Source organism: Scyliorhinus torazame, chromosome 16 (genome assembly GCF_047496885.1).
Source record: "Scyliorhinus torazame isolate Kashiwa2021f chromosome 16, sScyTor2.1, whole genome shotgun sequence".
NCBI classification, from domain to species: domain Eukaryota; kingdom Metazoa; phylum Chordata; class Chondrichthyes; order Carcharhiniformes; family Scyliorhinidae; genus Scyliorhinus; species Scyliorhinus torazame.
In genome coordinates, this window is record NC_092722.1 from 200,138,720 (window position 1) to 200,159,591 (window position 20,872).

General features: G+C 48.5%; 1 protein-coding gene across 4 annotated transcripts in view; it reads left to right on the forward strand.

Annotated features, from left to right (window-relative positions):
- The window catches only part of sh3pxd2aa (SH3 and PX domains 2Aa), a 395,200-nt gene that overhangs the window by 123,483 nt on the left and 250,845 nt on the right, over positions 1-20,872 (forward strand). The window lies entirely within an intron of this gene.

A 20,872-nucleotide genomic window follows, 5' to 3' on the forward strand; every position in this document is an offset into this window, starting at 1 on the left:
TCACATTGAGGATGCCCTCTATTATGTTGTGTGGCACTGCAACTGTGCTAAATGGGATAGATTTCAAACAGATCTAGCAACTCAAAGCTGGGCATCCATGAGGTTCTGTGGCCACCAGCAGCAGCAGAATTGTACTCGACCACAATCTGTAACCTCATGTCCTTGCATAGCCTCCAATCTACCATTACCAGGGGATCAACCCTAGTTCAAGGAAGATTGTAGGAGGGCGTGCCAGGAGCAGTACCAGACACTCCTAAAACTGAGTTGTGAAGCTACAACAGTTGCATGTCAAACAGCATAAGTGGCAAGTGATGGATACTGCTGAGTGATCCCACAACTAACGGATCAGATTTAAGCTGTGCAGTCCTGCCACATCCAGCCATGAATGTTGTTGGACAATTAAACAACTCACTGGAGTAAGAAGCTCCACAAACATCCCATCCTCAATGATGGGGAGACCAGTACATCAGAGAAAAGATAAAGCTTAGGTTTTTTGCAATGATCTTCAGCCAGAAGTGCTGATTGGATGATTCATCTTGGCGTCCTCTGAAGGTCCCAGCATCACGGATGCCAGTGTTTAACCATTTAGATTCACTCCATGTGACATCAAGAAATGGCTGAGGGCACTGACCACTGCAAAGGCTATGGGTCTCTGGTCTGGGGGTCACTCTTACGGCTCTCCCGCCCTGGAGTGGGTTTCCCCACCCTGTTTAACAATTGGGACCAGCTTATACTCTTTGGTTTGTGGCCTCATGATATCGGGTTGTCCTCTTGAGGGCAGTGCTGTTGCTGGTGGTCCAGTGATCGGTTTTGTCCTTTTGATCTGGGGTTGAGAGATGGGAGTGTGGAAGTTTGGACTCTTGCTCTTGGCTTGTCTTCTTGCTCTCTTTTTACTACTGTCATGGGCTGAACATTAAGGTTTGGATGTGCTCGGTCTCCTCTCTGTTTTTATCTTTGCCATTTTGCCATTCTAAAGGTGTTGGATGGCTGCCTTTCCTGATCTGGAGAAGAGTTTATACTGCACTGTAAGAGTTAGTCAATTTCCCCTTAGCGCTGGGGGTCTTGGGGTATTGTTTTCTTCTGCTGTCATTTTGTTTTGTAGCTATGGGTGAGATGTGGGTCTATAATGTTGCCTGTATCCTGTTTGTGTGCAAACAGATAATTTATCCATGGAAGGAACATGTTCGGGATTTTGTCCCTGATTCAACCAGCTTTATTTGTTCCCAATGATATAATGACTATTATTTTGTGCTGTATCTGCTCTACACTGATACCTGGAGCTACCTTTCTGCTAGAGTCCATTGTAAAAAATGTAATAGCAGAGCACCTGGAAAGCAGTGGCAGGATTGGACAGAGTCAGCACAGATTTACGAAAGGGAAATGGTGCTTGACAAATGTACTGGAATCAGCTGTGGTTATTGATGAAGGTCCCCCCTTCTCAAGCTTGCCCCTCGCCTGAGGTGTGGTGATCCTAAGGTTAAATCACCACCAGTCAGCTCTCCCCCTCAAAGTGGAAAACAGCCTACGGTCATCTGGGACTCCTCCGACATTTCTTTACTCCTCTCTCCCCCAGGAATAAAAATAAAAATTATATTTCTATCAAGAAAACAATGTTTCATCTTCATTTATTCATCCATAACGATGAGACTGTATTCACATCTCCTGACTGCACAGGCGCCTGTGGTTTCTCGGATTCTTCTGCCTCCCTCAGTTCCTTGTACACTCTCCACATTCTCTGGCATGGATGGGGGGGGGGTGGGCAAAGTGGTTTATTTTTGACTGCGGTTTGCAATGTTTCTTGGTTAGTTTTCAAACCCTTTGGTTCTCCACAGATTACTTCAATATTCCCAAACTGGTGACTCAACATGTCACACAGTATGTTCTATTTTTGAATTCCACAAAGTGCCTTTAATCTAACAGCTCTGCTTGTAGAGTTTGAAATTGTGTCAAGTAAGGCTAGCTGACCTGAATTCATGGCTCAGACATTCCAGTCTCCGGAACCCCACCCAAAAGTATCCGACTTTGAGTTAAAGTGGAGATTTACAATTGACACCCCGACCCTTCTTTAACTTCGCCAACTACTCCTATTCCCCCGCCCCGAATACCACTACTTGACTAGCCCCCACCCCCAAAACCCAACTCGTGCCCCCCAGCTCCGACCTGAGTAGCCCCCGCCACCTATCTCCATTGCACCGAAACGACCTGAAGTAATCTCACCATCCTATCCAGCTGCTGTTCTACACTGTCATGTACCTCATCACTCCACCCCCTCACTTAACCTCACCCACCCTATCTCCTTACCCACTTACCGTCACTCCGTAGCTTTTCAAAGAAGCTTTGGGACATCCTTACTGGATTTTTGGAAGAACTCTCCATTGGAATGTAGCCTGGAGAAAGGGAGGAAGGGAAGTGGGTATACTTTTGTCTGACCTGGATGAGAAAAGGGGTTCTAATCCTGATCGGAAGGTTAGGACCAAATTTTCCTGTCAATCATAAACCCTTCTTTAATTCATAAAGTTTTTCTCTCGTTCTTTTAGTGCTAACTTTGTAATGAGCCAGATTTGTCTCTTGATAGTGATGCAATGGGCCTTACCTTACTTGCCTACTTGGTTAGTGATTCTCTCTTTACCAGTTATTCTGGTATAATTGCAGGAACCCAGATTAGAAGTTGTTAACAAGTTTGCAATACTGGAAATATTTCATGATTATTATTTAATTGTGAATGTGCATCTTGTACTGGGTTATCTTTGAACATTTTCAATGTCCTTTTGCAGACTGTCACCTGATACCACGAATGTGTTACATCCCACTCCTGATAAGAACAAAGAACAAAGAAATGTACAGCACAGGAACAGGCCCTTCGGCCCTCCAAGCCCGTGCCGACCATGCTGCCCGACTAAACTACAATCTTCTACACTTCCTGGGTCCGTATCCTTCTATTCCCATCCTATTCATATATTTGTCAAGATGCCCCTTAAATGTCCCTATCGTCCCTGCTTCCACTACGTCCTCCGGTAGCGAGTTCCAGGCACCCACTACCCTCTGCGTAAAAAACTTGCCTCGTACATCTACTCTAAACCTTGCCCCTCTCACCTTAAACCTATGCCCCCTAGTAATTGACCCCTCTACCCTGGGGAAAAGCCTCTGACTATCCACTCTGTCTATGCCCCTCATAATTTTGTATACCTCTATCAGGTCTCCCCTCAACCTCCTTCGTTCCAGTGAGAACAAACCGAGTTTATTCAACCTCTCCTCATATCTAATGCCCTCCATAGCAGGAAACATCCTGATGAATCTCTTCTGCACCCTCTCTAAAGCCTCCACATCCTTCTGGTAGTGTGGAGACCAGAATTGGACACTTAGGTCTTGACTATATTGACTTTAGGTCTACAAAATTATGAGGGGCATAGACAGAGTGGATAGTCAGAGGCTTTTCCCCAGGGTAGAGGGGTCAATTACTAGGAGGCATAGGTTTAAGGTGCGAGGGGCAAGGTTTAGAGTAGATGTACAAGGCAAGTTTTTTACACAGAGGGTAGTGGGTGCCTGAACTCGCTACCGGAGGAGGTGGTGGAAGCAGGGACGATAGTGACATTTAAGGGGCATCTTGACAAATACATGAATAGGATGGGAATCGAGGGATACGGACCCAGGAAGTGTAGAAGATTGTAGTTTAGTCGGGCAGCATGGTCGGCAAGGGCTTGGAGGGCCAAAGGGCCTGTTCCTGTGCTGTACTTTTCTTTGTTCTTTGTTCTTTGACGACAATGCCTTGGTGGAATTAAAGGATTGCTTTACAATTGTGATGAATGTAGGAGTTGCAGATATATATTGTGTTATATGTTGCAACAGGTGATTAAGAAGGCAAATGGAATTTTGTCCTTCATTGCTAGAGCGATGGAGTTTAAGACTAGGGAGGTTTTGCTGCAATTGTAGAAGGTGTTAGTGAGGCCACACCTGGAGTATAGTGTTCAGTTTTGGTCTCCTTACCTGAGAAAGGATGTACTGGTGCTGGAGGGTGTACAGAGGAGATTCACTAGGTTAATCCCAGAGCTGAAGGGGTTGGATTACGAGGAGAGGTTGAGTAGACTGGGACTGTACTCGTTGGAATTTAGAAGGTTGAGGGGGCATTTTATAGAAACATATAAAATTACGAAGGGAATAGATTGGATAGATGCGGGCAGGTTGTTTCCACTGGCGGGTGAAAGCAGAACTAGGGGGCATAGCCTCAAAATAAGGGGAAGTAGATTTAGGACTGAGTTTAGGAGGAACTTCTTCACCCAAAGGGTTGTGAATCTATGGAATTCCTTGCCCAGTGAAGCAGTTGAGGCTCCTTCATTAAATGGTTTTAAGATAAAGATAGATAGGTTTTTGAAGAAATAAGGAATTAAGGATTATGGTGTTCGGGCCGGAAAGTGGAGCTGAGTCCACAAAAGATCAGCCATGATCTCATTGAATGGCGGAGCAGGCTCGATGGTGCAGATGGCCGACTCCTGCTCCTAGTTCTTATGTTCTTATATGTATTTGGTGCAGTAAAGGTTAAAAGACTGGATTAGTGTGTGTATGTGACTCCTGTCGTAATGCTTTTAAAACTCCTGGTTTAAAAGTCAGGCAGACACTGGGGCGACAGAAAAGATAATTAAAGTATCGTAAAAGTAAGATCATAATTGATTCCAACCATGTATATTGTATCTCTAATTAGGGCGAATGGAAAGAAGGTTCCCTGCGGAGTAGATAATGAGAGACATTGGGCAGGATTCTCCATCCCCCTGCACCAGTTTTCTGATGTGGCGCGTCCCCGCTGGTAGCGGGATTCTCTGTCCCCGGCAGCGGGATTCTCTGTCCCCGGCAGCGGGATTCTCTGTCCCCGGCAGCGGGATTCTCTGTCCCCGGCAGCGGGATTCTCTGTCCCCGGCAGCGGGATTCTCTGTCCCCGGCAGCGGGATTCTCTGTCCCCGGCAGCGGGATTCTCTGTCCGGCAGCGGGATTCTCTGTCCCCGGCAGCGGGATTCTCTGTCCCCGGCAGCGGGATTCTCTGTCCCCGGCAGCGGGATTCTCTGTCCCCGGCAGCGGGATTCTCTGTCCCCGGCAGCGGGATTCTCTGTCCCCGGCAGCGGGATTCTCTGTCCCCGGCAGCGGGATTCTCTGTCCCCGGCAGCGGGATTCTCTGTCCCCGGCAGCGGGATTCTCTGTCCCCGGCAGCGGGATTCTCTGTCCCCGGCAGCGGGATTCTCTGTCCCCGGCAGCGGGATTCTCTGTCCCCGGCAGCGGGATTCTCTGTCCCCGGCAGCGGGATTCTCTGTCCGGCAGCGGGTTTTCTGTCCCCGGCAGCGGGATTCTCGGTCCCCGGCAGCGGGATTCTCGGTCCCCGGCAGCGGGTTTTCTGTCCCCGGCAGCGGGATTCTCTGTCCGACAGCGGGATTCTCGGTCCCCGGCAGCGGGATTCTCGGTCCCCGGCAGCGGGATTCTCTGTCCCCGGCAGCGGGATTTTCTGTCCCCGGCAGCGGGATTCTCGGTCCCCGGCAGCGGGATTCTCTGTCCCCGGCAGCGGGATTCTCTGTCCCCGGCAGCGGGATTCTCTGTCCCCGGCAGCGGGATTCTCGGTCCCCGGCAGCGGGATTCTCTGTCCCCGGCAGCGGGATTTTCTGTCCCCGGCAGCGGCCCTCACCGGCAGCGGGATTCTCTGTCCCCGGCAGCGGGATTCTCTGTCCGGCAGCGGCCCTCACCGGCAGGGGCATTCTCTGTCCGGCAGCGGCCCTCACCATCAGCGGCAATCTCTTCCCCGATCTGTCCTAGATCTAGGCCAAACAGAGTTATTATCTCTGGGTTGTTACCCGTGCCACGTGATAGCGAGACGAGGAATAGGGAGAGAGAGGAGTTGAACACGTGGCTACAGGGATGGTGCAGGAGGGAGAGTTTCAGATTCCTGGATAATTGGGCTCATTCTGGGGTAGGTGGGACCTCTACAAACGGGATGGTCTACACCTGGACCAGAGAGGTACCAATATCCTGGGGGGCAAATTTGCTAAGCTCTTCGGGAGGGTTTAAACTAGTTCAACAGGGGATTGGGGACCTGAATTGTAGCTCCAGTATACAGGAGGTTGAGAGTAGTGAGGTCATGAGTAAGGTTTCAAAGTTGCAGGAGTGTACCGGCAGGCAGGAAGATGGTTTAAAGTGTGTCTACTTCAATGCCAGGAGCGTCCAGAATAAGGTGGGTGAACTTGCGGCATGGGTTGGTACCTGGGACTTCGATGTTGTGGCCATTTCGGAGACATGGATAGAGCAGGGACAGGAATGGTTGTTGCAGGTGCCGGGGTTTAGATATTTCAATAAGCTCAGGGAAGGTGGTAAAAGAGGGGGAGGGGTGGCATTGTTAGTCAAGGACAGTATTACGGTGGCAGAAAGGACGTTTGATGAGGACTCGTCGATTGAGGTAGTATGGACTGAGGTTAGAAACAGGAAAGGAGAGGTCACCCTGTTAGGGATTTTCTATAGGCCTCCGAAAAGTTCCAGAGATGTAGAGGAAAGGATTGCAAAGATGATTCTGGATAGGAGCGAAAGCAACAGGGTAGTTGTTATGGGGGACTTGAACTTTCCAAATATTGACTGGAAACGCTATAGTTCGAGTACTTTAGATGGGTCAGTTTTTGTCCAATGTGTGCAGGAGGGTTTCCTGACACAGTATGTAGATAGGCCAACGAGAGGTGAAGCCATATTAGATTTGGTACTGGGTAATGAACCAGGACAGGTGTTAGATTTGGAGGTAGGTGAGCACTTTGGTGATAGTGACCACAAGTCGATTAAGTTTACTTTAGTGATGGAAAGGGATAGGTATATACCGCAGGGCAGGAGTTATGTCTGGGGGAAAGGCAATTATGATGCGATGAGGCAAGACTTAGGAAGCATCGGATGGAGAGAAAAACTGCAGGGGATGGGCACAATGGAAATGTGGAGCTTGTTCAAGGAACAGCTACTGCGTGTCCTTGATAAGTATGTACCTGTCAGTCGGGGAGGAAGTGGTCGAGCAAGGGAACCGTGGTTTACTAAAGCAGTTGAAACACTTGTCAAGAGGAAGAAGGAGGCTTATGTAAAGATGAGACGTGAAGGTTCAGTTAGGGTGCTCGAGAGTTACAAGTTAGCTAGGAAGGACCTAAAGAGAGAGCTAAGAAGAGCCAGGAGGGGACATGAGAAGTCGTTGGCTTGTAGGATCAAGGATAACCCTAAAGCTTTCTATAGATATGTCAGGAACAAAAGAATGACTACGGTAAGATTAGGGACAGTCAAAGACAGTAGTGGGAAGTTGTGCGTGGAGTCCGAGGAGATAGGAGAGGTGCTAAATTAATATTTTTTGTCAGTATTCACACAGGAAAAAGACAATGTTGTTGAGGAGAATACTGAGATACAGACTGCTAGACTAGAGGGGATGAGGTTCATAAGGAGGTGTTAACAATTCTGGAAAGTGTGAAAATAGATGAGTCCCCTGGGCCAGATGGGATTCATCCTAGGATTCTCTGGGAAGCTAGGGAGGAGATTGCTGAGCCTTTGGCTTTGATCTTTAAGTCATCTTTGTCTACAGGAATAGTGCCAGAAGACTTGAGGATTGCAAATGTTGTCCCCTTGTTCAAGAAGGGGAGTAGAGACAACTCCAGTCACTATAGACCAGTGAGCCTTACTTCTGTTGTGGGCAAAGTCTTGGAAAGGTTTATAAGAGATAGGATGTATAATCATCTGGAAAGGAATAATTTGATTAGAGATAGTCAACACGGTTTTGTGAAGGGTAGGTCGTGCCTCACAAACCTTATTGAGTTCTTTGAGAAGGTGACCAAGCAGGTGGAGGTTGATGTGGTGTATATGGATTTGATAAGGTTCCCCATGGTAGGCTATTGCAGAAAATACAGAGGCATGGGATTCAGGGCGATTTAGCAGTTTGGATCAGAAATTGGCTAGCTGGAAGAAAACAAAGGGTGGTGGTTGATGGGAAATGTTCAGCCTGGAGTCCAGTTACTAGTGGTGTACCACAAGGATCTGTTTTGGGGCCACTGCTGTTTGTCATTTTTATAAATGACCTGGAGGCGGGCATAGAAGATGGGTGAGTAAATTTGCAGCTGACACTAAAGTCGGTGGAGTTTTGGACAGTGTGGAAGGATGTTACAAGTTACAGAGGGACATAGACAAGCTGCAGAGCTGGGCTGAGAGGTGACAAATGGAGTTTAATGCAGAAAAGTGTGAGGTGATTCATTTTGGAAGTAATAACAGGAAGACAGAGTACTGGGCTAATGGTAAGATTCTTGGTAGTGTGGATGAGCAGAGTGATCTCGGTGTCCATGTACATAGATCCCTGAAAGTTGCTACCCAGGTTGAGAGGGTTGTTAAGAAGGTGTACAGTGTGTTAGCTTTTATTGGTAGAGGGATTGAGTTTCGGAGCCATGAGGCCATGTTGCAGGCTGTACAAAGCTCTGTTGCGGCCGCATTTGGAGTATTGCGTGAATTCTGGTCGCCACATTATAGGAAGGATGTGGAAGCATTGGAAAGGGTGCAGAGGAGATTTACCAGAATGTTGCCTGGTATGGAGGGAAGATCTTATGAGGGAAGGCTGAGGGACTTGAGGCTGTTTTCATTAGAAGAAGGTTGGATAGTCAGAGGCTTTTCCCCAGGGTAGAGGGGTCAATTACTAGGGGGCATAGGTTTAAGGTGAGAGGGGCAAGGTTTAGAGTAGATGTACGAGGCAAGTTTTTTACGCAGAGGGTAGTGGGTACCTGGAACTCGCTACCGGAGGAGGTAGTGGAAGCAGGGACGATAGGGACATTTAAGGGGCATCTTGACAAATATATGAATAGGATGGGAATAGAAGGATACGGACCCAGGAAGTGTAGAAGATTGTAGTTTAGTCGGGCAGTATGGTCGGCACGGGCTTGGAGGGCCGAAGGGCCTGTTCCTGTGCTGTACATTTCTTTGTTCTTTGTTAAGAGGTGAGTTAATTGAGGCATACAAGATGATCAGAGGATTAGATAGGGTGGACAGTGAGAGCCTTTTTCCTCGGATGGTGATGTCTAGCATGAGGGGACATAGCTTTAAATTGAGGGGAGATAGATATAGGACAGATGTCAGAGGTAGGTTCTGTCATAATATACATCAATACATTATGGTGGAAACACATACACACACTGATGGACATGCAGTAGGACCAACCAGCATACATAACACCGCAGCCAATCACCATTGAGAGCACACGCACTATAAAGACAGGGGAGAGGAGAGTTCCCGCTCATTCTAGCAGCAGCCAGCTCAGAGCACAGAGCTCACAGCCTTCATCACAGACATTCACCATGTGCTGAGTGCCTCACCATAGCTAGTGATAGGAAAGGGTCCACAGTTAAGCTGGTATTGCTTATACCCACGTTTACAGTATGTTAGCATAGTTGAACAGTTAATAAAATAGCATTACACCACTTCCAGCATTGTTGGCTTGTTTGTAAACCAGAACACCCAACACGACATGGTACAAGGAGTGGCCGCAATCTTGCACTTGTGAGACCTACCTGCAACTTCTCATCATTCTGGCATCCTACAGCATGGAGAACATCAACCCGCCGCCACCGCTCCGCATCGCTGGCAATCTCGGGGTAAATTGGAAGATATTTAAACAGCGCTTCCAGCACTTCCTCGAGGCCACGGACAGGGAGAATGTATCGGACACCAGGAAGATAGCCCTTCTTCTCTCCAAGGCTGGGCAACATGCCATCCACATCTTTAACTCCCTGACATTTGCGGACATCGAGGACAAGACTAAGCACAAAACGGTGCTCCTCAAATTCGACACACACTTCAGTGTTGAAGTCAACAAAAGCTTTGAAAGGTACCTGTTCCAGCAGCGCTTGCAGGGTAAGGACGAGCTTTTCCAATCCTATTTAACACACCTCCGCATCCTCGCGCAATCCTGCGGCTACGGGCCCACCTCCGACTCCATGATACGCGATCAGATTGTTTTTGGGGTCATGAATAGTAAGGGCGTGGAATGCCCTGCCTTCAACAGGAGTGGACTTGCCAACACTAAGGGCATTCAAATTGTCATTGGATAGACATACGGACGATAAGGGAATAGTGTAGATGGGCTTTAGAGTGGTTTCACAGGTCGGTGCAACATCGAGGGCCGAAAGGCCTGTACTGCGCTGTAATGTTCTATGTTCTATGTTCTCTGTCTCCGGAAGCGGGATTCTCTGTCCCCGGCAGCGGGATTCTCTGCCCCCGGAAGCGGGATTCTCTGTCTCCGGAAGCGGGATTCTCTGTCTCCGGAAGCGGGATTCTCTGTCCCCGGCAGCGGGATTCTCTGTCCCGGAGGCGGTCCTCACTGGCAGCGGGATTCTCTGTCCCCGGCAGCGGGATTCTCTGTCCCCGGCAGCGGGATTCTCTGTCCCCGGCAGCGGGATTCTCTGTCCCCGGCAGCGGGAGTCTCTGTCCTCGGCAGCGGGAGTCTCTGTCCTCGGCAGCGGGATTCTCTGTCCCTGAGGCGGTCCTCACTGGCAGCGGGATTCTCTGTCCCCGGCAGCGGGAGTCTCTGTCCCCGGCAGCGGGAGTCTCTGTCCCCGGCAGCGGGAGTCTCTGTCCCCGGCAGCGGGAGTCTCTGTCCTCAGCAGCGGGATTCTCTGTCCCTGAGGCGGTCCTCACCGGCAGCGGGATTCTCTGTCCAAGGGGCCGGCCAATGGGGTTTCCCTGGGCATGGGTGCGCTGCCGACATAACGGAGAATCCCGACAGCGGAGTATCAGCCCATTGTGTTTTGCTTAGTAAGCTGGTCGGAACCCAGTTGGTGGGATGGAGATGATGGAGTTATGGGAGGAACAGGGGTTGAAGGGGTCAATTTTTAATTTTTGTTTTCTAAGAAGCAGTTTCTGAAGAATACAACCAGAGATTCTGCTTTTATTCCGATAGTGTCAGGTCTCTCTGTCCCCAGGTCGCTCTGTCCCCAGGTCTCTCTGTCCCCAGGTCTCTCTGACCCCAGGTCTCTCTGTCCCCAGGTCTCTCTATCCCCAGGTCTCTCTGTCCCCAGGTCTCTCTATCCCCAGGTCTCTCTGTCCCCAGGTCTCTCTGTCCCCAAGTCTCTCTGTCCCCAGGTCTCTCTGTCCCCAGGTCTCCCTATTCCCAGGTCTCTCTGTCCCCAGGTCTCTCTATCCCCAGGTCCCTCTATCCCCAGGTCTCTCTGTCCCCAGGTCTCTCTGTCCCCAGGTCTCTCTATTCCCAGGTCTCTCTATCCCCAGGTCTCTCTGTCCCCGGGTCTCTCTGTCCCCAGGTCTCTCTATCCCCAGGTCTCTCTATCCCCAGGTCTCTCTGTCCCCAGGTCTCTCTATTCCTAGGTCTCTCTGTCCCCAGGTCTCTCTGTCCCCAGGTCTCTCTATCCCCAGGTCTCTCTGTCCCCAGGTCTCTCTATCCCCAGGTCTCTCTGTCCCCAGGTCTCTCTATTCCCAGGTCTCTCTGTCCCCAGGTCTCTCTATTCCCAGGTCTCTCTGTCCCCAGGTCTCTCTATTCCCAGGTCTCTCTATCCCCAGGTCTCTCTGTCCCCAGGTCTCTCTGTCCCCAGGTCGCTCTGTCCCCAGGTCTCTCTGTCCCCAGGTCTCTCTGACCCCAGGTCTCTCTGTCCCCAGGTCTCTCTATCCCCAGGTCTCTCTATCCCCAGGTCTCTCTATCCCCAGGTCTCTCTATTCCCAGGTCTCTCTATCCCCAGGTCTCTCTGTCCCCAGGTCTCTCTGTCCCCAGGTCTCTCTGTCCCCAGGTCTCTCTGTCCCCAGGTCTCTCTGTCCCCAGGTCTCTCTGTCCCCAGGTCTCTCTGTCCCCAGGTCTCTCTGTCCCCAGGTCTCTCTGTCCCCAGGTCTCTCTATCCCCAGGTCTCTCTATCCCCAGGTCTCTCTGTCCCGAGGTCTCTCTATTCCCAGGTCTCTCTGTCCCCAGGTCTCTCTGTCCCCAGGTCTCTCTGTCCCCAGGTCTCTCTGTCCCCAGGTCTCTCTATTCCCAGGTCTCTCTGTCCCCAGGTCTCTCTATTCCCAGGTCTCTCTGTCCCCAGGTCTCTCTATTCCCAGGTCTCTCTATCCCCAGGTCTCTCTATCCCCAGGTCTCTCTGTCCCCAGGTCTCTCTGTTCCCAACAGTCTCAAAAGATCTCTATCCAATGTTTGTCAAATAATCCTGTGTTTGCCACCTCTAGTTAAATGACTGGAGATGGCTCTGCTTGATTGGAGAATAAAATATAACCGTTAGAAGTTAAAGTGTTTCATTTTATTGTTTAAAGTTGTTTAACTGATAATTGAAAGCTATTTCTTGTATTACGTTAAAGTTAGTTCAGTACTGCGTTAGCAATAAAGTTTGTTTTAATAAACCCAATTGTGAGTGGAATTACTCCTGGAGCGAAGTATCCTTTCCTCACAGTGTTACAAATTAAATAAAGTATTGGGGTTTCTGTTCACTATCCCAGCACATGTTTGGGTCTGGTCCAGGATCAATTCAGGAATTAGACTAGGTGCAGTCAGTAAGTGCGATAAAACTACATTTTATATTTTTAGCTAAACATTTGCAGGCAACAATTTGCAAGCTTCAGTTTGTAAATTTTGAAATCTAGCCAACCAGATTGACTGACAGCTGTCTAGGGTGGAACTTCCTCCCTGATGGGGGTGTCATACTCACCCAATTAAGGCTGCCTCAGCAAATATTGTGGTGGGCCTGCTGGATCTTTGGTTGGCGAAGTACCAACTGACTTTTAGTTGGGAGACAGGTAATCTGCTCTCTTCCTTGTAAAATCCACCCCTAAGTGGTTAAAATATTGGTTTAAAATTTGCAGTAATTTGTATTCCATATCGTTATGTACTTGTTTTTAGAAAAAGGCCAATCAGAATCATGCTCGGCAGTTAAGTGTCAGTCACACTCAACTGGTGCATTCTCTAGGACATCCCATGGTTGGACCTAGGTAGTGTCCTAGACCTTCCATCATAAGGTCAGAGATGGGGATGTTCACAGATTACTGCACATTGTTAGCACCATTGGTGACTTCTCAGATAATGAAGTAGTCCATGTCCAAATGCAGCAAGACCTGAACAATATGCAGGCTTGGGCTGACAAGTGGCAAATTACCTTTGGGCCACAGAAGTGCCAGGCAATGACCATCTCTTACAAGAGAGAATCTAACCATCGCCCCATGACATTCAATATCATTACCACCACTGAATCCGCCACAATCAACACCCGCGGGGTTACCATTGATCAGAAACTGAAGTGGACTAGCCATATTAATACTGTGGCTACCAAAGCAGGTCAAAGGCTAGGAATGCTATGGCTTGTAACTCACGTCCTGACCCCCCCCACACACACACAAAGCCTGTCCACCATCTACAAGACACAAGTGAGGAATGTAATGGAATACTCTCCACTTGCCTGGATGAGTACAGCTCCAACAACACTCAAGAAGCTTGACACCATCCAGGACAAAGCAGTCCGCTTGATTGCTCCCCCTCCCACAAACATTCAAACCCTCCACCACCGACCAACAGTGGCAGCCGTGTGTACCATCTACAAAATGCACTGCAGGAACACGGCAAGGTTCCTTAGACAACACCTTCCAAACCCACGGCCACTACCATCTAGAAGGACAACAGCAGCAGATACCTGGGAACCCCACCACCTGGAGGTTCCCCTCCAAGTCACTCACCACCCTGACTTGGAAATATATCGCCGTTCCTTTGCTGTTGCCGGGTCAAAATCCTGGAACTCCCTCCCAAACAGCACTATGGGTGTACCTGCACCTCATGCACTGCAGCGCTTCAAGAAGGCGGCTCAACACTACCTTCTGAAGATGCCACTATTGGTGGGCAATAAATGCTGGCCTCACCAGCGACGGCCACATCCCGTAAATGATTAGGCCACCCAAAAGTAAAAAAAACACCTCTACCAATTAGACTCCGCTTGCCAAATAATTAGCATTCTCTTCCCGTACAGTGTAAAGTTGTAGTTCCCCTGACATTGGTATTATCATTGTTCTGATGAATGCAAGATGAAAACATCAACAAAATGTATTTTTTAAAGCAATACTCAAGTTCTGTATTAGAACATAGAACAAAAAAAAAATACAGCACAGAACAGGCCCTTCGGCCCACGATGTTGTGCCGAACCTTTGTCCTAGATTAATCATAGATTATCATTGAATCTACAGTGCAGAATGAGGCCATCCGGCCCACCGAGTCTGCACCGGCTCTTGGAAAGAGCACCCTACCCAAACCCAACACCTCCACCCTATCCCCATAACCCAGTAATCCCACCCAACACTAAGGGCAATTTATCATGGCCAATCCACCTAACCTGCACATCTTTGGACTGTGGGAGGAAACCGGAGCATCCGGAGGGAACCCACGCACACACGGGGAGGATGTGCAGACTCCGCACAGACAGTGACCCAAGCCGGAATTGAACCTAGGACCCTGGCGCTGTGAAGCAATTGTGCTATCCACAATGCTACCGTGCTGCCCTTAAGAACAAATTAATCTACACTATATCATTCTACCGTGATCCATGTACCTATCCAATAGCTGCTTGAAGATCCCTAATGTTTATGCCTCAACTACTTCCACAGGCAGTGCATTCCATGCCCCCACTACTCTCTGGGTAAAGAACCTACCTCTGACATCCCCCCTATATCTTCCACCATTCACCTTAAATTTATATCCCCTTGTAATGGTTGTTCCACCCGGGGAAAAAGTCTCTGACTGTCTACTCTATCTATTCCCTGATCATCTTATAAACCTCTATCAAGTCGCCCCTCATCCTTCTCCATCCTAATGAGAAAAGGCCTAGCACCCTCAACCTTTCCTCGTAAGACCTACTCTCCATTCCAGGCAACACCTGGTAAATCTCCTTTGCATCTTTTCCAAAGCTCCCACATCCTTCCTAAAATGAGGTGACCAGAACTGTACACAGTACTCCAAATGTGGCCTGACCAAGGTTTTGTACAGCTACATCATCACCTCACGGCTCTTAAATTCAGTCCCTCTGTTAATGAACGCTAGCACACAATAGGCCTTCTTCACAGCTCTATCCACTTGAATGGCAACTTTCAAAGATGTATGAACATAGACCCCAAGATCTCTCTGCTCCTCCACATTGCCAAGAACCCTACCGTTAACCCTGTATTCCGCATTCATATTTGTCCTTCTAAAATGGACAACCTCACACTTTTCAGGGTTAAACTCCATCTGCCACTTCTCAGCCCAGCTCTGCATCCTATCTATGTCTCTTTGCAGCCGATAACAGCCCTCCTCACTAACCACAACTCCACCAATCTTCGTATCGTCTGCAAATTTACTGACCCACCCTTCAACTCCCTCATCCAAGTCATTAATGAAAATCACAAACAGCAGAGGACCCAGAACTAATCCCTGCGGTACGCCACTGGTAACTGGGATCCAGGCTGAATATTTTCCAACCACCACCACTCTCTGACTTCTATCGGTTAGCCAGTTCGTTATCCAACTGGCCAAATTTCCCACTATCCGATGCCTCCTTACTTTCTGCATAAGCCTACCATGGGGAACCTTATCAAATGCCTTACTAAAATCCATATACACTACATCCACTGCTTTCCCTTCATCCACATGCTTGGTCACCTCCTCAAAGAATTCAATAAGACTTGTAAGGCAAGACCTACCCCTCACAAATCCCTGCTGACTATCCCTAAGCAAGCAGTGTCTTTCCAGATGCTCAGAAATCCTATCCCTCAGTACCCTTTCCATTACTTTGCCTACCACCGAAGTAAGACTAACTGGCCTGTAATTCCCAGGGTTATCCCTATTCCCTTTTTTGAACAGGGGCACGACATTCACCACTCTCCAATCCCCTGGTACCACCCATGGTACCATATTTTGGTCACTATCTCCAAAATGCTCCCCCACTAACAAATCTATGACTTGCCCTGGTTCATTACCAACTACCAAATCCAATATGGCCTCCCCTCTGGACAGTGAGGATGAAAAGATCATTGCCAACGGCTCTGCAATTTCATCTCTTGCTTCCCATAGAATCCTTGGATATATCCCGTCAGGCCCGGGGGACTTGTCTGTCCTCAAGTTTTTCAAAATGCCCAACACATCTTCCTTCCTAACTAGTATTTCCCCGAGCTTACCAGTCTGTTTCACACTGTCCTCTCCAACAATATGGCCCCACTCATTTGTAAATACAGAAGAAAAGTACTCGTTCAAGACCTCTCCTATCTCTTCAGACTCAATACATAATCTCCCGCTACTGTCCTTGATCGGACCTACCCTCGCTCTAGTCATCCTCATATTTCTCACATATGTGTAAAAGGCCTTGGGGTTTTCCTTGATCCGACCCGCCAAACATTGTTCATGCCCTCTCTTAGCTCTCCTAATCCCTTTCTTCAGTTCCCTCCTGGCTATCTTGTATCCCTCCAACGCCCTGTCTGAACTTTGTTTCCTCAGCCTTACATAAGTCTCCTTCTTCCTCTTAACAAGACATTCAACCTCTCTTGTCAACCATGTTTCCCTCACTCGACCACCTCTTCCCTGCCTGACAGGGACATACATATCAAGGACACGTAGTACCTGTTCCTTGAACAAGTTCCACATTTCACATATGTCCTTCCCTGACAGCCTATGTTCCCAACTTATGCACTTCAATTCTTGTCTGACAACATCGTATTTACCCTTCCCCCAATTGTAAATCTTGCCCTGTTGGACGCACCTATCCCTCTCCATTACTAAAGTGAAAGTCACAGAATTGTGGTCACTATCTCCAAAATGCTCCCCCACTAACAAATCTATGACTTGCCCTGGTTCATTACCAACTACCAAATCCAATATGGCCTCCCCTCTGGTCGGACAATCTACATACTGTGTTTGAAAAGCTTCCTGGACACACTGCACAAACACCACCCCATCCAAACTATTTGATCTAAAGAGTTTCCACTCAATGCATAAGTTGGGAACATAGGCTGGCAGGGAAGGACACAAGTGAAATGTGGAACTTGTTCAAGGAACAGGTGCTACGTGTCCTTAATATGTATGTCCCTGTCAGGCAGGGAAGAGATGGTCAAGTGAGGGAACCATGGTTGACAAGAGAGGTTGAATGTCTTGTTAAGAGGAAAAAGGAGACTTATGTAAGGCTGAGGAAACAAGGTTCAGACAGGGCATTGGAGGGATACAAGATAGCCAGGAGGGAACTGAAGAAAGGGATTAGGAGAGCTAAGAGAGGGCATGAACGATCTTTGGCGGGTAGGATCAAGGAAAACCCCAAGGCCTTTTATACATATGTGAGAAATATGAGAATGACTAGAGCGAGGGTAGGTCCGATCAAGGACAGTAGCGGGAGATTGTGTATTGAGTCTGAAGAGATAGGAGAGGTCTTGAACGAGTACTTTTCTTCTGTATTTACAAAAGAGAGGGGTGATATTGTTGGAGAGGACAGTGTGAAACAGATTGGTAAGCTCGAGGAAATACTTGTTAGGAAGGAAGATGTGTTGGGCATTTTGAAAAACCTGAGGATAGACAAGTCCCCCGGGCCTGATGGGATATATCCAAGGATTCTATGGGAAGCAAGAGATGAAATTGCAGAGCCGTTGGCAATGATCTTTTCGTCCTCACTGTCAACAGGGGTGGTACCAGGGGATTGAAGAGTGGCGAATGTCGTGCCCCTGTTCAAAAAAGGGACTAGGGATAACCTTGGGAATTACAGGCCAGTTAGTCTTACTTCGGTGGTAGGCAAAGTAATGGATAGGGTACTGAAGGATAGGATTTCTGAGCATCTGGAAAGACACTGCTTGATTAGGGATAGTCAGCACGGATTTGTGAGGGGTAGGTCTTGCCTTACAAGTCTTATTGAATTCTTTGAGGAGGTGACCAAGCATGTGGATGAAGGTAAAGCAGTGGATGTAGTGTACATGGATTTTAGTAAGGCATTTGATAAGGTTCCCCATGGTAGGCTTATGCAGAAAGTAAGGAAGCATGGGATAGTGGGAAATTTGGCCAGTTGGATAACGAACTGGCTAACCGATAGAAGTCAGAAAGTGGTGGTGGATGGCAAATATTCAGCCTGGATCCCAGTTACCAGTGGCGTACCGCATGGATCAGTTCTGGGTCCTCTGCTGTTTGTGATTTTCATTAATAACTTGGATGAGGGAGTTGAAGGGTGGGTCAGTAAATTTGCAGACGATACAAAGATTGGGGAGTTGTGAATAGTAAGGAGGGCTGTTGTCGGCTGCAAAGAGACATAGGTAGGATGCAGAGCTGGGCTGAGAAGTGGCAGATGGAGTTTAACCCTGAAAAGTGTGAGGTTGTCCATTTTGGAAGGACAAATATGAATCCGGACACAGGGTTAACGGTAGGGTACTTGGCAATGTGGAGGAGCAGAGAGATCTTGGGGTCTATGTTCATACATCTTTGAAAGTTTCCACTCAAGTGGATAGAGCTGTGAAGAAGGCCTATTGTGTGCTCGCGTTCATTAACAGAGGGATTGAATTTAAGAGCCGTGAGGTGATGATGCAGCTGTACAAAACTTTGGTAAGGCCACATTTGGAGTACTGTGTACAGTTCTGGTCGCCTCATTTTAGGAAGGATGTGGAAGCTTTGGAAAAGGTGCAAAGAAGATTTACCAGGATGTTGCCTGGAATGGAGTGTAGGTCTTACGAGGAAAGGTTGAGGGTGCTAGACCTTTTCTGATTAGAACGGAGAAGGATGAGGGGCGACTTGATAGAGGTTTATAAGGTGATCAGGGGAATAGATAGAGTAGACAGTCAGAGACTTTTTCCCCGGGTGGAACAAACCATTACAAGGGGACATAAATTTAAGGTGAAAGGTGGAAGATCTAGGAGGGATATCAGAGGTAGGTTCTTTACCCAGAGAGTAGTGGGGGCATGGAATGCACTGCCTGTGGAAGTAGTTGAGTCGGAAACATTAGGGACCTTCAAGCAGCTATTGGATAGGTACATGGATTACGGTAAAATGATATAGTGTAGATTTATTTGTTCTTAAGGGCAGCACGGTAGCATTGTGGATAGCACAATTGCTTCACAGCTCCAGGGTCCCAGGTTCGATTCCGGCTTGGGTCACTGTCTGTGCGGAGTCTGCACGTCCTCCCCGTGTCTGTGTGGGTTTCCTCCGGGTGCTCCGGTTTCCTCCCACAGTCCAAAGATGTGCAGGTTAGGTGAATTGGCCAATGATAAATTGCCTTATTGTCCAAAATTGCCCTTGGTGTTCGGTGGAGGTGTTGAGTTTGGGTAGGGTGCTCTTTCCAAGAGCCGGTGCAGACTCAAAGGGCCGAATGGCCTCCTGAACTGTAAATTCAATGATAATCTATGATTAATCTAGGACAAAGGTTCGGCACAACATCGTGGGCCGAAGGGCCTGTTCTGTGCTGTATTTTCTATGTTCTCTGTTTTAATGTTTGGGAAGTTGAAGTCACCCATGACTACTACCCTGTGACTTCTGCACCTTTCTAAAATCTGTTTCCCAATCTGTTCCTCCACATCTCTGCTACTATTGGGGGGCCGATAGCAAACTCCCAACAAGGTGACTGCTCCTTTCCTATTTCTGAGTTCAACCGATACTACCTCAGTAGGTAGATACTCCTCGAACTGCCTTTCTGCAGCTGTTATACTGTCTCTAATTAACAATGCCACCCCCCTACCTCTTTTACCACCCTCCCTAATCTTATTGAAACATCTATAACCAGGGACCTGCAACAACTATTTCTGCCCCTCTTCTATCCAGGTTTCCTTGATGGCCACCACATCGTAGTCCCAAGTACCGATCCATGCCTTAAGTTCACCCACCTTATTCCTGATGCCTCTTGCGTTGAAGTATACACACTTCAACCCATCTCCGTGCCTGCAAGTACTCTCCCTTGTCAATGTTCCTTTCCCCACTGCCTCACTACACGCTTTGGCATCCTGAATATCGGCTAACTTAGTTGCTGGACTACTAATCCGGTTCCCATTCCCCTGCCAAATTAGTTTAAATCCTCCCGAAGAGTACTAGAAAACCTCCCTCCCATAATATTGGTGCCCCTCTGGTTCAGATGCAACTCGTCCTGCTTGTACAGGTCCCACCTTCCCCAGAATGCGCTCCAATTATCCAAATACCTGAAGCCCTCCCTCCTACACCATTCCTGCAGCCACGTGTTCAACTGCACTCTCTCCCTATTCCTCGCCTCGCTATCACGTGGCACCGGCAACAAACCAGAGATGGCAACTCTGTCTGTCCTGGCTTTTAACTTCCAGCCTAACTCCCTAAACTTGTTTATTACCTCCACACCCCTTTTCCTACCTATGTCGTTGGTACCAATGTGCACCACGACTTCTGGCTGCTCCCCCTCCCCCTTAAGGATCCTGAAGACTTGATCCGAGACATCCCTGGCCCTGGCACCCCCAACATACCTTCCGGGAGTCTCGCTCGCGACCACAGAATCTCCGATCTATTCCCCTAACCATTGAATCTCCTATTACTATTGCTTTTCCATTCTCCCCCCTTCCCTTCTGAGCCCCGGAGCCTGACTCAGTGTCGGAGACCTGGCCGCTAGGGCCTTCCCCCAGTAGGTCATCCCCCCCAACAGCATCCAAAACGGTATACTTGTTTTAAAGGGGAACGGCCACGAGGGATCCCTGCACTGTCTGCCTGTTTGTTTACTGTCCCCTGACTGTAACCCAGTACTCTTGTCCTGTACCTTGGGTGTGGTTACCTCCCTGTAACTCTTCTCTATAACCCCCTCTGCCTCACGGATGATCCGAAGTTGCTCCAGCTCCAGTTCCCTAACACGTTCTCTGAGGAGCTGGAGTTGGGTGCACTTCCCGCAGGTATAGTCAGTGGGGACACCGGTGATAACCGTCACCACCCACATCC